This window comes from Lutra lutra, chromosome X, assembly GCF_902655055.1.
Source record: "Lutra lutra chromosome X, mLutLut1.2, whole genome shotgun sequence".
NCBI classification, from domain to species: domain Eukaryota; kingdom Metazoa; phylum Chordata; class Mammalia; order Carnivora; family Mustelidae; genus Lutra; species Lutra lutra.
In genome coordinates, this window is record NC_062296.1 from 88,880,681 (window position 1) to 88,899,765 (window position 19,085).

At 40.7% G+C, this 19,085-nt stretch overlaps 1 protein-coding gene across 1 annotated transcript in view; it reads left to right on the forward strand.

The window, feature by feature from the left end:
* The window catches only part of FANCB (FA complementation group B), a 385,712-nt gene that overhangs the window by 358,723 nt on the left and 7,904 nt on the right, over positions 1–19,085 (forward strand). The window contains exon 14 of the mRNA XM_047715290.1: positions 5,899–5,989. The gene's annotated coding sequence lies outside the window, so the exon portion shown is untranslated. The remainder of the gene's footprint in view (positions 1–5,898; positions 5,990–19,085) is intronic.

Genomic DNA, 19,085 nt, shown 5'->3' on the forward strand with positions numbered 1-19,085 from the left:
GTAAATATGAACAAATAAAAATAGTGTATATTGTTTCAGGCAAAAGTAGGTTGTAAGGCAAAAGAAAATCTTACTAGAGAGAGCCAGGATGATAGTACTCAAATCAATCTGATTAAAGCTATAGTATGATACCACATTAGTATAGAACAAAAAGAAAAATCAAGGAAAATGAAGATGAGCAGAAAGAATAATAGAGAGAGTAGAAGGCCAGGGGGTGATCCTAACAAGTTTTTAAATGCTTTAAAAAAAAAGTTGAATGAACATTTTCAACTGGAGAATCAAAGGTTTTTCCTCTCCATCTCCCTCTCCCCGCCCCCAACTCCAGGTTCTTGGAGACCAAGATGCTGCGATTAGTTCACTTCATATGAGAACGTTAAAGGACAATTTAACTGTTGCCTTCAAGAAAATAAAGTTCATTTTCTAAAATACGACAAACCATCATATCTTTATTTCCTTCCAGGACAACCATATAGGGGCCCTGGGTCTAGGATATATGAATGATGGGCATTTTTGCCAAATGGCTAGCTGTTGCACCAGGCAAAGACAAAATGGGTGGAATCTCCATCAACAGAGATTTTTTTTAAAAACATGTTCATGTGTCATAAACCCACTTGCATCCCTCCAGGTTTATGCATCTATAGCACATGATATTATTTGAAAATTTAGAAGATATATATCCAAGTTCTAGCACCCATGCTTATTAGCTCTACAATCAGACAAATTATTAATTCTCTGAGCTCCAGTCTCCCCTTCAGCAAAATGGGAAACAATTTCACCTTCCCTGTCTACCGCCCCTGGTTGTAGCAAGAATCCAATGACATGGGTTACAGGGCTATATAAACTTCAAGGACTCCAATAGATTTAAGTTGTTATTCTTGAATAAATGCTTTCATTATCACAATCACATGAAACTATTTATATAATAGCCTCCTTAATCATTCTAAGGAGAGGATTATAATTTGTATTCAACATTTCACATTGATTTAGGAAAAGAAAAGAAAGAGAAATGTATTTTTCAATAATGATGAATAGTATATACAAAATATATGTGGATGAAGAAAACAACACCCTATTATTTTTCAGATGGGCATTTATTATATGTGCTTCTGGAATGAAAACCTTATTCAAGTTTTAAGTTACTAACTTTAATAATAAAACATGTTTAATAGTTATGCCAAATGACTTAGATAAATTGCTAAATATGAATGGGGGGAGAATTCAATTGACACAAAGGAAAGGTCTTCTTGTCAGAATAGAATTTTTAAAGGGACCTAAGGATAATTTAATGTAACCATAAGACTGACTCTGGAAAATATTGAGTTGTGTTTGCTTTTGACCAGCACAACAAGAAATGTAATCAACTCAAGAGACTGAAACATTTGAGTAACATTCATCTTTCTCCTTTTAAGGAAAACTATTTTTGTTATAGATTGTAGTGGCCTTGAAGATAAGGCCAAATTATACTGCAAAACTAAATCAGTTTTTAAGTAAATACAAGACAAATCTATTTGTATAGGCTCCCATCATATAGTTTAGAAAATAAGCTTTTATATTTATTTATAGGGTACCATAAAGAAATGATAAATGCAATCCTCAATGTCATGTATACAAAGTCACACTGATACAGATAAGAATGAAAATGAAATATGAATAATGGATGATGAATCATTTTCTTGGGTCTCCAGAAGCCACTTAAAAATTAAAATGAAAGGATACATGATTAATCTTTTGTTACATAAGGACATTGAAAACAGTCTTATTGTGAACTTCAGACCCCTGGATTCTGTTATGTTAAATAGACCCATTATCCCCAGGGTTTTTTTTGTTTTCACCATGGAGTCCCAGTTCCTTGTACCAGGATTGCATACTCCTTACTTTCCAGTTCTATCTCTCAGTACATCCTCTTCCCAGCATCTTCTCATCAAGAATTTATAGGACCTTTAGGCACTCTGTTTTCCCTCTATGTCCCTCCAGATTCCCTCTCCACCCTTCATCCTGCTCTATGCCTCTGGATGCTGTATCAATGGACTGCACAAATGAGGCCTTATTGACATCTGACTTCCAGTTTGTTTAGCCAATAGGAGGTACCAGCAGGAGATCAGAGTAAGGAGGAAAAGAGAAGTTGGAATATTTATTTCATAAGCTCCTCCCAGCTGAGCAGAAATTTGGTAGTGGTTTTGTCCCTCTGTTGAAAGCCATATTCAAGGAGAACATAGACTGCTGGTTTTTAGCAATTCAAGGGAGAGGAAAATGGGGAGTGATTGCTAATGGGTATGGGGTTTTGGTGGGTAGTAAAAACATTCTTGAGGTAGATGATGGTGGTTGCAACACTTGACAAATATACTAAGACCATTTAATTATGCATTTTAAAAGGGTGAATTTTATGATATGAGAATTATATCTCAATTTTAAAATGGATATAAAATATAGGGAGTGCCTGGCTGACTCAGTCGGTTAAGTGTCTGACTCTTGAATTTGGCTCAGGTCATGTTCTCAGGGTTGTGAGATTGAGGCCTGAGTCAGGCTCCATGCTTGGGAGTGGAGCCTGCTCAAGATACTCTCTTTCCCTCTTTCTCTGCCCTCCCTCCTCCAAGCTCACTCTCTGCTTTAATAAAGTTGCAGGGGGGCACCTAGTTGGCTCAGTTAGTTAATCTTCCAGCTCCTGATTTGGGCTCCGGTCATGAGCTCAGGGTCATGAGATTGAGCCCCACATCAGACTTCACTCTGGACATGGAGCCTGCTTGAGATTCTTTCTCTCCCTCTTCCTTTGCCCCTCCCCAAAGTCCTACTTGCTCTCGCTCTCTCTCTTTCTCTCTCCAAAAAAAAAGAAAAGAAAAGAAATTATACAGTGGACTATTATTCAGCCATAAAAAATGACATCTTACCATTTGTGAGAGCATGGATCTAACTTAAGGGAATTATACTACATGAAATAAGTCAGACAGAGAAGGACAAATATTGTATGATCTCACTTATATGTGTAATTTTTTAAAAAGCTCATTAGATAGGGGAGCCTGTGTGGCTCAGTCAGTTGGGCATCTGCCTTGGGCTCAGGTCATGATCCCAGGGTCCTGGAATTGAGCCCCATGTCAGGCTCCCTGCTCAGTGGGGAGCCTGTTTCTCCCTCTGCCACTCCCCCTGCCCCCGCTTATGCTCTCTCTCTCACTCACCCCCTCTCTATCAAATGAATAAATTAAATTTTTAAAAAAACTCATAGATACAGAGAACAGATTGATGGTTGCCAGAGGCAAGAGGTAGGGAGTGAGTAAAATGGGTTGAGGAGAGTCAAAAGATACAAACTTCCACTTATAAAATAAATAATTCATGGGGATATAGTGTACAACATGATGACTATAGTTAATAATACTATACTGAATATTTGAAAGTTGCTAGGAGAGTAGACCTTAAGAGTTCTTATCACAAGAAAAATTCTTTATAACTGTGTATGGTGACAGATGTTAACTAGACTTATTGTGGTGATCATTCCTCACTGTAGAAATACTAAATCATGCTGAACATCTGAAACTAATATAATGTTATATGTCATTTATACCTCAATTTAAAAAAATGGATAGACATTTCAAATTAAACTTTTGTAGCACAAAACAAAGAAAATATGGATAAAGAAAAAGGGAAAGAAACACTAAAAACTTGAAACTATAACACAGAAATACAAACCCAGAAAATATATCCTTTTTATCAATTAAAACAAATAGAAAAAAAGGCCACAGTTACTGGAAGGTTGTGCTCTCTTAAGCTACAGCTCTATCCAGTTTCCAGTAATGGCTCTACTCTTGAACTTCAAGCCTAGGATGGCTCTATTCCAGAACTTTCTGTAATGGCTCTACTCTTGAACAGCTCCCTACTGTTGTTGGCTCCTGAGTGTTTTACCATTCCTAGTTGGCTTCCTTTAATCCTGACCACAGATCTTTGTAAGTAGTCCTTTAAGGAGACCTCTCCATTTAACCCATTCAAATATGCCCTCTCTTCCCATACAAAGCTAGGACCACTTCCCATACAAGCTATCATTGCCCATGAGATCACCTCCAAACTCTTCTATCTGACCTTTAACCCTCTTTTCTATTCTCTTTCACCTTCCTGTTTTGCAAGCTGAGCTTCAACATTATTTTCTCTTCCCATATCGCCTGTAGCACATGTTCTCTATGCTCTATCATGACTTTGCACTTTGTTTTAAATTCATATATAATTATTTAGTTAAGTGTAAGACATGTTATACCTAAAGATGACACAAAATCCATTCTTCATACTTCTCATAGCTTCCAGTCCAGGAAGAGGCACTAGCAGGGAGCCAGATTTGAAATTTTAATTCATTGTTTCTTGATTTACTTCTTCTCCTTTTGAGCCTTTCTTATTTACTTTCAATCTTAACCCATGTTTTCATTCCTATTTTCCTCCTGGATCCAATTCTTATAACCCTTTAAATTCCAAACTCCCCTTTATAAATACTGAATTAGATTGTTAACAACAAATCAAAGAACTCAGACTTTATTAGTCTGAAAGTCCTTTGCTCTCTGAATATAACAGTGTGAATTTTGCACCCTTCAGGGCACAATACAAAGCTCATCTTAAAATTATTCTGGCTGGTCAAGGAAAGGAGGTCAGTTTACTTGGAAAGTGCTATCACTTTTACTTAAACTAAACACTATTGTTAGTTTTTTTGTTGTGTTAAAAAAAATCAAGTGAAGGATGCTCAGTGGTCATATAGTACCCAAGGCTGTTGGTCCAGGGAGGATAAATAAAGGTGATACTGGAATGGATGTTTAGAGCCAGATTCCACTTTGACTTTATGCTTCAATCTATTACAAAAATGTCTCCTTTTATAACCCAAAGGGCCAGCTTGGGTTCTATAAGACATGGCCAGAACACATCCCAGAGATGACGATAGAGAGAGGGGGACTTCTTTGCCCACAGTAGAAGGGTCCAATTTAATTTTCCTGGTAATAAGCTTAAGAGACACCAGATGTATCCCTCTTTGGAGAAGAGTGAGAGAAGTGAGGGGTAATTCAGCCCCATGGAGTCTGGGGTGGGGGTGGCTCAGATCAGGCATTCTGGAGCCACCCCAGTTATGCAGGGCATGACATTTATTTCTGGTGTCATCTTTGCAATTTGCTGTAATAGAATGAGCACTGAACTCTGAGGTTGGACAGTTCTGTGTTCGAATCCTGGTTCTATCCTTTACTAGGACCAGACATGCTGGACAGAACCAGCGATGGAACAAGGTTTCTAGAGGGATGCTAGTTTTGGTGACTTCAAAATCATTTATTCATTCAATAAGCATTCTTTTGATGTCTACTATGTTGCAGGCCCCATTCTGGACATGGGAAATATTAAAAATGGAAGTAATATGAAGTTTCTAACCTCACAGAATTTATCATAACTTTGCAGGCTGGCCTCCTCTCCAACCATCAATTGACCCTAAACGGGCTAGATGGCACATTGCCCCTCCTGTGTCCATAGGCAATCATGCAAAATGCACTAATTAAATGTCTCCATAATGACTGTGTGCTTCAGGAATGGCCTGATGCCAATGCCTTGAAAAGACTGCTCCAAATGCCGCTCTTGTCCTGAAGCTAATGGATAAAGTGACCACAGCATAGGCTGAGAATTGATTGTTTTCTTTGGATTTAATCAAGCACTTCTCCCTTCCTCCCCTGAAAATGTTAATGCTTTCTTTCTCCTATAGCCACCATACCTTAACATGAAAAGATTAAATTTCCCCTCTGACTTTTAATTATCCCCTGACAGCTTTGGGAAATGGCACGAGTAACAAATCAGAAATGCTAGTTGGCTTTGGAATGCATCCTGCGTGCTTTTGAAACAGATTTTCTGAGTTATGTTTTGAACAAATGTTAACGTTAATTTGTGTTTCCTTAACAGACACCAACAGATGAGCAGAAAAGGAAAAGAGGTCCTTCATGAATGTGATGATGCGATGGGAGAACTTTCAAGGATTAACAAAACCATGAAGGTAATTGACCAGCAGAAAAGGGAGAGCTCATGTAATATTTCTTCAGAATGTCTTTCCAGGTGATAGATGCTAAGCTGTACATCAGACATTTCCCAGCCAGGGTCCATTCCATTTATAGCAGAGCTTCTCCAAGTATCTTTGGAAAAGGTCTCGTTTTTCTTTTTAAAGAAAATTACCAGTCTAAAATTTTCTAAATGCTAACTCTCAATTTCTGTACCTTTTTTTCCCCCCGTCACAGACCAGTAATGAATAATTAGCACTGGTCCATGAAGCATACTTTGAGTAGCCCTGTTCCATATAAGTAATGGTCACCACTTTTTAGGGGGCAGATATTATGCCAACTATTTTATAAACGTTGTAATTTAGTCTTCACAACAATCCTATGAGGCAATTCTTACTGTCTGTTTTACAGATGAAAAAAAGAAGGTTTGGAGAGTTCAGGTAATAAGCCGAAAGTCACAAAAATCAGTCAGCAGTGGAAATCTGACTCAGATTTATCCTCCACCATCTTTTCTTGAGGAAGTAGCAAGGTTGAATAGTTTGTAATGCGCAGGGTTATTGACAGGAAAATGACATCAGGAAGAATCAGATCTGATAGTCCAAGGTCATAAATTAATGCTGAAAGCAAAAGACCAGGAGAACCAGGTCAGTCACGAGTCAGATACTAGGTAATTGAAGATAAGAATGGTTGAAATTGTGTTGGTTGCTGGACTAGGGAGTGTTCCTTGTAAGCAGCTACCCTGATAAAAAAACTGGAGTAAGAGATTTTGCTTTGGTAAAGCATTTTTTTCTAAAGGAATCAAATATATTTTTATTAACAGCTGAGACCTGATTCTTCTACTACCTTCAAATGTACTGTCTGGGTCCCACAATAACTCAGGGGTCCTGATTCTTTTAAGGTGACAGCATCATCAATATCCATCCATAAACTTTACTGTACATGGCAAAGGGAGAAACACATCCTTTGACATAGTTTCAGGCTCAATTGGAAGGTCTTTATTTTGAGAGAGACCAAATGAGTATGTAACAATCCAGGGTCATCAAATTCAAGGACTTGCCTCCTCTTTATCAGAACATCCTTTTCAAAGGGAAGTACATCCTATAAGGTTAACAGAACTGGGGAGGAGTAGATCACCCCCTAAGTCTGGGAGGTGGGCACAGGATGATCACTAAGCTATTTGCAGGGAGAGAAGACTTCACCAGGAAATTAGCTCCTAGGAAGATGCACAGCAAACAGTGTGACATCTTAGTGTTGGATCCGCCCCCTAGGAGCAATGGACATTAAAGCTAATAAAAGAAATTCACTTTGGAAGCTAAAGTAAAAGGAAGAAATGTGAGGTGGAAAATGATATAGGAGGAACTGGGGGTGGGGGGAGTGTGCTGTCAAAGTAGGGATGCAGGGCAAAAGGGAGGAGCCAAGAAAAAAGAGTCTCTGAGCAGAGGAAGGTGGTGGGTCAATTGGATTGGATGAGACCAAAGCATGTCCAAGCCCCAGAGTTTGGCCCGAGATCAAATAAGTATTATATCCAAATTGTAGAAAACACAGAAACACACACACACACTACACTGAATCAGTCACCCTCATTCCCACAACCCAGAGCTGATCATTTCATTAAGTTTCCTATGCATTCTTTGACTTTGAGAGTAAGCAGATCACAACCACGCCAGTTCCCTGACCGTGTTCTGAGTAGTGTGTGTGTTGGAGCGAGGGAGAGATGCTGAGGCCAGGACTCTGAAAATAGGGGCAGCTAATCCAGTTCTGACAAATAGTGATAATGTTGCAGATGGCTAAGGCATCATGGGATTTCTGACCCAGAGAGAACTTGAAGATCATCCAGTTGGTGGTTTTAAAAGTCTTCTTCTGAAGTTCTGCTTCCTGACACCATGATTTCTGATTCATAATCTGGGTAGAAGCATTCCATCTGTTTGCTTCTTTCCACCATGGACAGCACCCTCTATCTAGCCTTCCTTTCTCTCCACCCTGAGATCTGATCATGTGTAGTTGTTGATGTTACCAAGTGTCACTTGCCCTTCATGTGAATCTTTTTTTTTTTAAGATTTTATTTATTTATTTGACAGAGAGATCACAAGCAGGCAGAGAGGCAGGCAGAGAGAGAGGAGGAAGCAGGCTCCCCGCTGAGCGGAGAGCCGGACGCGGGGCTCGATCCCAGGACTCTGAGATCATGACCTGAGCCGAAGGCAGCGGCCTAACCCACTGAGCCACCCAGGCGCCCCCCTTCATGTGAATTTTAATAACTGCTGGCTACTTTCCACTTCAGTCCTGCCAAGCTTTTGGTACATTCTGGAAGTTCCTAGACCCCAAATTCAGACTTTGACCAGAGTTTCCTTCTATCATCTTTTCTCTTCACTGCTGACAGTTTTGAAAAACAGAATATTTTGGCTGGTGGAGGTCAAGTACATATCTTATCCTCCATGTGATATATGAACTGAGTGCCCAGACCTATCGTATTAGCTGAGGATAACTTTTTTTAAAACTCCATCTATCAAACAGCTAGAAAGAGTCTCTTTAGACCATTGCTAATCTGTATATCTAAATTATTCTTACCACTCAGTTTTACCTGCAAAAGACTTGCTACATATCATCCAATGAGGGTTTTGTTAAGTAACTCAAGCGTGGAATTTTAGTGTCTCATTTGAGGAGAACTCTGCCAAAGTGTTCCTGTTACTCCACTCAGCATTTGGCCTGTGGGGAGAGCCTTGTGGCCTCTGCTCTACTCATCTGCCCACTCAAATCTATTCTAGGCTTACTTCGTAGATTCTGATCCAAACTATTTTTCAGAGTTCCAGACATGTTCTTTTTCAAAAACAAACAGGGGAAAAAATGTTTTGGCTGAACTCTGTGTCTGTCCTGCTTATTCCAGCTGCAGCAATGGCACTCGGACCTAAGAGCTCAAGGGATGTGATTAGAGACATGAGATGGCATTGAAATTCATGCCATAGAACATTCAAGTTCAGCTAGCATGTGAAAGATTATGGTGCTTTTCTTTCCATTCAGTAAACATTGAGTTAATAATGTCTCTTTCATTTTTTTGTTTGTATGGAGGGGGAAAATCCCTTTTCTTCCTTCCAAACTTACAGATAGGGAGACAGACATCAATGATGCTATAAACATGCTATGGGAAGGAAAAAAGGTTAATCAACATATTTCCTAAAGTAGCTACATCAGTGGAAGAAAAGACTGGATGGGAAGCACCCTGGTAGTTCTGAAATAGAATTTAGGATTGTAGTTCAGAGCATATTATCTTGGGACTCATCGGACACCAACATCTTTTGCTACATATGAGGAAAGTGAGACTCCGGGAGATCAAAGTGGTGGTTCTCCACTCTGGCTGCACACAAAATCTATCTGGGAGCTTTAGAAAATAGGGCTGTCTGTGCCCCACCTCCAGAGCCCATTTGATTGGTCAGGAGCCTGGCATGGATGTTTTTTGAAAAGCTCCCCCACCCAATTGGCTCATACAATAGCCAAAATTTAGAATCCTTGTTTTAAAGCTCAGTGGTGGAGGGGGAGTAGAAAAATGCCATGTAAATTCAAGATCAGAGATGTGTCTCCCCCCACCCTCCATTGCCTCCTTGCAGAATGTGGGCTGTTGGCATTGCAAAGAGCATTGAGAGGAGGTGAACCACAGCCACACTGGAGAAGGAAAGCCTTACAGCCGGGAACTGTTTGAATAAGAGGAAGAATGCAAGTCCTATGTTAGTCAAGTACACCGTTTCCCAGAATACACAGGACCCACAGGGGAAGGCTGACACATTACATAACTCAACTTGGACTGCCGTAAAGTCTTACCCTGATTGTGGAACCCTCTGGAAAAAGATCCTTATCATTCAGCAAATGGAGTGATGGTAGAGCTTCTTTGGGAGGCCGATGCTTGGAATCTTCTTCCTTCCCGGAGGATTCAGAGAATCCAAACATTCCTGCAAACTCCTTAAGTCAGCAGGTCATTTGTTAACCCCTCTTTGGCTGCCCTAACTTTCTGTCCTCTGCTACACAGTAGTGCCCTAGAACCTAATACAGTGCCTGACCTACAGTTCATACTCATTATTTGCAGGTTCCATAGTCTCCCAAAACACATGTGCGCTTCCAGGTGGGGTTAAATAAGACAAAATTTCACCTACTTGGTTTTTAGCTCTCACACTGTAAATAAGCATACATTTCCCAGCCAAATTAGTGCCACGTCCTTAAAATTGTTGTGCTTTTTGTGGGTGATTTCACTGTTTAAAATGGCTTCCAAGTATAATGATGGGGTATTGTCTCGTATTGCCAAACACAAGAAGGCTCTGATGTGCTTTATGGAAAAGATACCTATGTTTGATAAGCTTTGTTCAGGCATGAGTTATAGTGATACTGGCCATTAGTTCAATATGAGCGAACCAACAATATATACTGAAACAGAAATATACATAAGACAAAGTTATGTATTGGTCAGTTAACAAAAATGTTATGGTCAGAGACTCTCAGGAACCTAACCCTGTATTTTCCCTAGGAGCGATGTTTTAATATTTGCTAAGTCAGTATTCATGGTGACTTTATAGAACATCACTGCTGCAAGTAATGAGAATCTACTATATATGACATGTGCTCAATAAATACTTGTTGGGCAAATGAGCAACTGAATAAAAAAATCTCACATTTGTATACAAAATCTTATGTGTATTCATAGTGAATTCGGTGTTGGTGAGGGGGCCCCAAAGATACAAAAAAGACCTAACTTTACTGAGTGTTTACTGTGAATCAGACACTTTACATATATTATTTAATTTAATCCTCACATACTCCTATGAGACAGATACTTACTTTCTTGATTTTATGGAGAGGGTAACTGAGGCCCAAAGAAATAAAAAAACTTGCTCAAAAATCCCTCAGCCAGGATTAGGTGAATGCATATTTGAACCCAGATTGCTTGTCTATTGTTAGGAGCAGAATTGTGTCCCCAGAAAATTCATATGGTGAAGTCCTACTCCCTAGTATCTCAGAATGTGACTGTATTGGAAACAAGGTTTTTAAAGAGGTAATTAAGGAATTCAGGTTGAATGAGATCATTGGGGTTGGCCGTCGTCCAGAATGACTGGTGTTCTTGTAAGAAGAGGAGATTAGGGCATGGACATGCACAAAGGAAAGACAATGTAAAGACACAGGGAGAAGATGACCATCTACAAGCCAAGGACAGAGGCCCTCAGCAGAAACCAGCCCTGCTGACAACTTGATCTTGTTCTTCTGGGTTTCAGAACTGCAGGGAAATACACTTTTGTGGTTTAAGCCCCTTACACTGTGGTACTTTGTTGCAGCAGCCCTAACAAACTAATACAAGCACAGTCTCAGTGCCTGGCAGATAAATAAGACATGGCTCCAGACTCCAGATCATTCAGAGCCTAGCCACTTGTCACAATCCACTGGAGGCAGTGTTCTCTGGGGAGGGGATAGTATAATTGCAAATGAGGCTATGACTAAATCTGGAATTCTGGAACCGCCTGCAAGGATGGAGCAAGGGAGAAAAAGGGCTGGATCTTGGGCCCAAGCCAAGTGGAGCATAAAGGTGGCCAAGCCAGAACAAAGCACTGGGAGGGGTGCCAAGCAACAGAATTACAAGCAAAACAGGAAGGAATTGTGCCGGATGAGAAACAAGCCAAATGATCCCGCCAAGAAAGAGGACCAGGTCATAAAGGCGAATGTTTAAAAAGCAAAGCCCAAAGACATAAGACAATGGGAAACGGATCACGAGGACAGCTTTCTGGATCCATAGCCCACCTGAGACCCGACTGGCTGTAACGTGAAGCTTTAGAAACCTTAAACCCGCGTCCTTTGTATGCTCCTTTATCTGGATAAAAACCTCACTGTTGCAATTGAATTTTGACATCCCCATTAATATATGGTGGAGTGACAGACTGATCATAACTGTGTCATGTTGGGCTCCCCAGAAGCAGACTCTATGACAAAGATTCTGGAACACAGTAGTTTTTAATTTTAATAAGAGAGGATAACCCCTCCTTGTTTTCTACCTTTTCAAAAACATTCTTGGCAATTTTGCATACTTCATTTTCTTGTATTTTCGTAAGTCATCATTTTCCATTTAAAAACAAAGTCCATTGTGTTTCTGATGGAAATTACATGAAATTTATGTATTATTTGAAAAGGATTAATATATTTACTCTATTAAGACTTTCTATCTAGGAGCATGATATATCTCTACATTTATTTGGGTCTTGTTTTATGTACCTCAGTGACATTTATAGCTCTCAAATAGGTCTTACACTTTCTTTGTTAAATTTGTTCCTATCTATTCTGTAGCTTTGGCTCCATTGTTAACAGGATGTTTGTGTGATCCCCCCACCCATTTCCATTTTCATCTAGTTTCTACTAGTAAATGAATTGTTTTTAAAATATTTTTCCTGATAACTTGTACATTACTCAATTATTCTACTTGTAATCGAAAAATTCACTTTTTTAATTGCACCTATTAGGTTTTCTAAGAAACCTTCCTATCATGTGACTTTCTTCCACGATTCACGTAAATTCTTTTCTTTTGAAAGTGTATTGCATTAGCTAGAACTCGGAAGAAAGGAAAACAGTGACATCTCTTCCCTGAGAGAGCATGAGCTGTTGGCTAGTGTTTACCTGGGAGTTTTGCTTCCTGTACTATCCTCCCTGCTGTCTGTCCCATGGGAGGCCACTGCTGGGGCAGAGTGCCTCCCTGAGCAGATCCTGCGTGGATTCAGAAGGTTTTGAAGGGACACAATGTGACAGAGCCAGGTCTCGCCGGGAGGCTGGTGGCAGGCGTGGGTCAAGGAGCATGCGGGGCAGGGTGCAAAGTACTTCTCGAGGACTGAGCAACCCACACCATTTTTGCTAACAGCTGCGACCTTTTTAAAAATGAAGACAATGTGAACTTCTTGCTTTTCAGCTCTGGTCAAAATGTCCCCCATTACCCAGAGACAGATCTTATGCTTGGCAGCTGGATCCTCAACCCGCCGCTCCCCTCGCTCCGTCTCAGGACTGTGTGGGAGGCGTGAGGCTCTGCTATGGTTTGCAAAGCCCAGGAGCCCATCTCACACCCTTCTCTGTCCTCCAGAACAAAACCCGCTTCACATGCCCAGGCCCCCAAGGACCCACGCCAGGAGAAGGCTAGATGACTACACAAAGCTTGTTTTCCTGCCTCTCGCACTTAGGAGGAATTCTTTTTCATGCTTTGCAAATAAGTAGCTGGGGTAATTTGCTCTCTCCACCTTCCCCTTTTTGCTCTCCTGTTTCGAAATCACCATGCCGGCTCAGAAGAGCTAAGATCAAGTCTCCCTGGGTATCAGATGACTTCCCTCTTCCATCTTGACCCCTCAGCATCCTCCTTACATCTTTTCCTGGGGAGCAAGTATTTATTTGCTGAAGCTCAGACTCTGTCGGGAGAGCAGCTGTCTTCAGTTTTCCTCTTCTGGGCTCTAGGACACCTGGAATGATTAGCAGTCTCAGATGAACCCGATCCATCAAAACGCAGTGTTTGGTTGCCCTTGGAAGCTTGTCATTTTTTTCCCGGCCAGGGCCGCCTGGCATGGCATGACGCTAGCTTCAATTTCACATGCATACGATGAGAAGATTTGCCTCGTTTTTCTAGGACTTTGATGTTCTGGGGTTTTGTGCCCAAGCTGATAGCTCAGGTTGCCTAGTAACCAGCCGAAGACCAGCACCAGAGTAGAAACTTAGAGGAGCACCTTCTGCACAGAGGAGAGGGATAGCCAGGAACCAGCAGGTCCAGGGTCACAGTTGGGCTGGACTCTCATTCCTGTGATGATGTGACTGTCTTTGATCAAGCTGCTCAAATCCTCCATATGTAAAATGGGCCTGACATGTGACAGTGGGTCCCACAGGCACATATCGTGAGGATTCATCAAGAATCCAGAAAGCAGTTTGAATATCCTGGGAAATACACTGGATTGATGATAATTTGGTGCAAGCACAAAGATAATGTTGGAACGTCGGACCAGCTAAACGACCGATTTCTAAGATTAGGAGGCAAATGCCATCTATCAGTCCGTCCACTTGCCTTAGAGCTGAGATAACTGTGTTTATATGATCACCCCAAGGATGGAAAGTAATGACAAATGCATTGAAAATTGAGGAGAAATGCATCAGAGTGTTCCGAAATGACCTGAGCTGTTTTGTCTGAGGTCAGTCCTCATATGTGGGATTTACTCAGCACTCATCTGGCTGATCTCGGAGAAGCCTGTCATTTCAAGGACTTGAAACTCAGGACACCAGGTGTATCGTGCCATGAACAGATGATAAAAATGGCTTCATTTGGGTTTCTGTCACCTCCCTTGATGCTGAGGTAGAATTTGGGGTCACCTGAGCCAACATGCCTCATCTAGGGTTCAAGAACTTCTCTCATCCCCAACAATCTGAGCATCCATTTCCCCCTCACAACTGCCCTGCACAGACCTTCCATTTCCCACATGCTGGGTTATTTCTTCTTCCCTCAAATACATGGCATTCTTCACTGCTGTGAACCTAAAGGCTCACGAACTTCTGCCTTTAAAATGTGGTTTGTTTTTTTTTTTTATAGTTCTCTTGGATGATCTGAAACAAAATTATCCTGAGACTGCTTGAGTTCTCCTTCATAAAAATTGACTGCTTTATTTCCCAGGCCCGGAGTGGTCACAAAGCCCCTGAGGTATCACTAGGCATCAAGAAGAACAGGGTTCAAATCCTTTCTCTTCTGTTTTCTGTCCATGCTTAAGGCAAATTACTCCTCTCTCTCAATCTCAGATTCTTTCTATGAGACAGATAATACACTCAAAATTTGTTGAGAGGATTAAATAAGGATATAATGTACACATATAAATATCATTGTGTATACATGTGTAATGATAGTATAGATATAAATATAGATAGACATAAATGTCATATATCTACATCTCTCTATATATAGAATATATAAGAAATTTCATAAGTCTTCTGCATTTAATAAACTTGTTATCAAGAGCATTTCCTTTCTTTCTTTCTCTCCCTCTCTCTCTTGCTCTCTCTTCTCTCCCCCCACCCCGCCCTGTCTCTCTCCCTTCCCCTTTTCTAGCTCTCATACCAATCACAGTGGCTTTTCTAGAAGCTAGAGTAGAACCCTGTATCACCTAACCAAAATGGAAGTGTAGATGCATTCCTCTGGAGCAGATTTAAAACCATGTTAGAAAGTAAGACATCTTGTCCACTAGCCTGCGTTGAGTTTCTTCAGTGTCTGGAGAATCGAGACACTGGATCTGTTCCTCTACTCCATGCTGAGGCTATTTGTTAAGCACAAGTGCAAAAAGCTTGACTATTACATAAGGCAAAGCTACCTCCTATGGAAAGGGGGTGGACAAGTTTCGATGACATTATACTGAATATTTTTAAGTGGTGTTCACCAAGTATAAAAAGGAAAACATCAATAGCCACACAACCTTAGAGAGAGAAACCATCTTACACTGAAAACTCTCAAGGGCTCCTAGACCATTTGGGCCTTCTCCCTGGGTATTCTGGAACTCATTGTACAGAAACACATGATCACCTTGGTTAAATCTGATCCACCAGCAAGGACTCTGAAAGACACTCATCTAATCACTTGTCCTGAAAGTGTTACGGATCCTGCAGCCCACAGGGGAGCCACAGGAAACCAGGTCCCTGCACCTTGCATGGAAGGGGCAAGGAGGCATCATAGAGTGGGTCAGTTAAAAGCCAGCTGCTATGATGGCCCTCACCCTCAGAACACTGAGAATTTCTTAATGCTGCCCTGATGCAGATTCGTTTTCTTCAAATACAGGAACTGTTGGAAATTCCATTCGGTTTTCCCGTGAAACACATCTGGGTGCTTCTGTGGGAGCAAGTGATTCCCAAAGGCCAACAACTCCAACGACACGTGATTTTGAAGATTTGTCCTTTTCTGAAAAGAAGCAGAAGAGGGGTCCCTTCCACTTCTGTTCGGGTCTGTCCAGGACTTTGCCAGCTTTAGCAGAGAACGTGCCTCATCCTGGGAAAGCCTACAATCCTGGGAAAACACAGAACAGCTTTCTTATAGGTAGCCAGGGGCGGGGAGTGTCATATGACCACCCATTTCTTTAAGTAGAGCAAGACTGACCAGTTCAACGTAGAAATCCAGAATAACGTTTACTGGTCAAGCCACCATCCTCATACCATTTGAGATCTGCTCTCTGTTCTCCAATTCAGTGGTTGTAATTAGTTTTGAGGCAGGAACTCCTTTGCAAAACTGCTGAAAGCTGTTGAAACTCTCCCTAGACAAATCTACCCATATTCACATTATATTGAAATATAACATACATAAAGCATGCTGAAGTTACATAAGGTTACAGTTTGATAAATTTTCCCAAACAGAATGCACCCAGATCAACAGCACCCAGATCGAAAATAGAACATTACCAGCACCCCAACGGGGTGTCTTTTTTCAATTTCAGTCATTAGGCCACCGAGAGTAAACGCTACCCTGACTTCCAATACCTTAATTAGCTTCTGCCTTCCTTTGAATTTCATATAAATGAAATCATCTAGTATGTACATTTTTACATTTGGCTTCTTAATAATTCTACCTTGTTTGTGAGAGTAGACTGTATTATTGTGTATTTGCAGTTTATTAATTCCCATGTAGATTCCATTGTACTGACAGAGCACACTTTATCTATTCTGTTTTGATGGACATTTTGGTATTTTTTGGTTTGGGACTGTTGAGAAGAGTATCACTACATTTTCATGCGTGTGTTTTAGTGAACCGATGTGCCCTTCTTTGGGATATAAACCAAGACTAGAATGGCTGGGGCCTATAGTATATGTATGCTCAGCTTTAGCTGATACAGTAGAATTCACTTTTGTTTTGGTGTCAAGTTCTAGGACCTTTGACAAATGCATGAAATTGTGTAACCACTACCACACTCTGGATTAAAGCACAAAAATTTCCCCAAATTCCCTCATGCTCTTCCTTTATAGTCAACCCCTTACCCACCTGTTTCCCTGACAAGCCTCTAATCACTCCACAGTTTTGTTTTTTCAGAATGTCTTATAAATGGCATTATGCAGTACGCAGATTCTTAGACCGGTTCCTCTCATTTGCTACAATGGATTTGAGATTTGTCTAGGTTGTTCATATATACTTAGTTTATTCCGTTCTATTACTGAGTACCACTCCATTGTATGGATCACAATTCTTTTTTTTTTTTTAAAGATTTTGTGTTTTTATTTATGTATTTATTTGAGAGCCGGAGAGAGAGTGAGTGAGGGGGCAAGAGAACACGAGCAAGGGGAGGGGTAGATGCAGAGGGAGAAGCAGCCTCTCCACTGAGCATGGAGCCCAAAGCGGGGCTCCATCGCAGGACCCTGAGATCCTGACCTGAGCCTAAGGCAGACGCTTCACCGACTGAGCCACCCAGGTGCCCCAGGATCACAATGTGTTGTTGATTCATTCATCTGTTGAAAAACATTTTTTTTTGCTTTAAGTTTTCTATAAAAATTCATGTACAGCTTTGCGTGCAAATGTAGGCTTTCATTTCTTTTGGATAATCACGTAGGAATGTTAGTTTATCTGGTAGTTTGTTTACCTGAAACTGTGAAGCTGTTTTCTCGAATGACTGTCCCTGATGCCATCAGGAATGTAGGAGAGCTCTGTGTTCTCACCAGCACCTGCTATTATCAGGTGATTAGATAAACCATTCTGATAGCTGTGAAGTCATATCATATTGCAGTTTTAATTTACATTTTCTTAGTGACTAATGATGTTGAACATACTTCCAAGTGTTTATTTGCCATCCTCAGATAGTTACTTTCTGTATTCCATCTAGGGTGTTAAGTTGTAATTAGTGGGAGGACAGGGTGACATGTGTTTATTCCAACTTAACCAGATCCAGAAGTCCTTGATAAATTTTCCCCCAATTTTTAATTGAAGTATAGTTGACATATAATATTAAATCAGTTTCAGGTATACAACACAGTGACTCAAAATTCTGTGCGTTACAAAATGTTCAGTACAATTGGTGTATTACAATATTATTGGCTATATTCCCTACGCGGTATTTATTTATTTTTATAACTGGGAGTTTGTACCTCTTAATCCCCTTCCCCCATCTCACCCATCTTCCCACCTCGCCTCCCCTTTGGCAACTACCAGTTTGTTCTCTGTATTTATGAGCCTGTTCCCTTCTTTTTTGTTGTTGTGTGGTTTGTTTGTTCATTTGTTTTGGTTGGGTTTTTTTTTTTAATTCCATATGTAAGTGAAATCATACAGTTTGAAAAGATGCCCAGTGTCACTCATCATGAGGGAAATGCAAATCAAAATCACAATGAGAGATCACTTCACACCTGTCAGAATGGCTAGTACTAAAAAGGCAAAGTTTGTTGGCGAGGATGTGGAGGAAAGGGAACATTTATGCACTGTTTGTGGGATGGTAAATTGGTGCGGCCGCTGTGGAAAACAGTATGGAGGTTCCTCAAAAAACTAAAACTAGGAATACCATCCGATCCAGCTGTTCCACTGCTGGGCAGTTACCCAAAGGCAATAGAAACAGTGATTTGGAAAGACATAGGCACCTCTATGTTTGTGGTGGCATTATTTACAATAGCCGAGATATGGAAACAACCTGAGCATCCATCGATAGCAGAATGGATAAGGAAGATGTAGTCTACATATATAATGGACTACTACTCAGTCATAAAAAGAATTAAATCTTACCATTTGTGATAACCTGAATGCACCTCGGGTGTTATGCTAAGTGAGATAAGCCCAGCAGAGGAAGACTCCATACTTTGAATTGAATTTTAGTATTTTCCTTAGGGAATATGCTTTCTGTTGGTCTCATAAACAGCACAGCAAATAAATGGAGCATTAAGAGCATGAGGACTACAGAGGATATGAACACATCTTGATGACACCCAAGGACACCTCTTCCCCTTTGAATCATGTCTCCCGATTTGGTGAGAACCTGCTCTTCTGTACAATAAGCTCCTACAGGATTCAAGTGTGCAGAAGAGCTGGTGTGAATTAACTGAAAATGCATCCATACCTGTTTTCTGTCAACCCCTTTTGCTTCCCAAGGAGACAAATTCACTCATGCC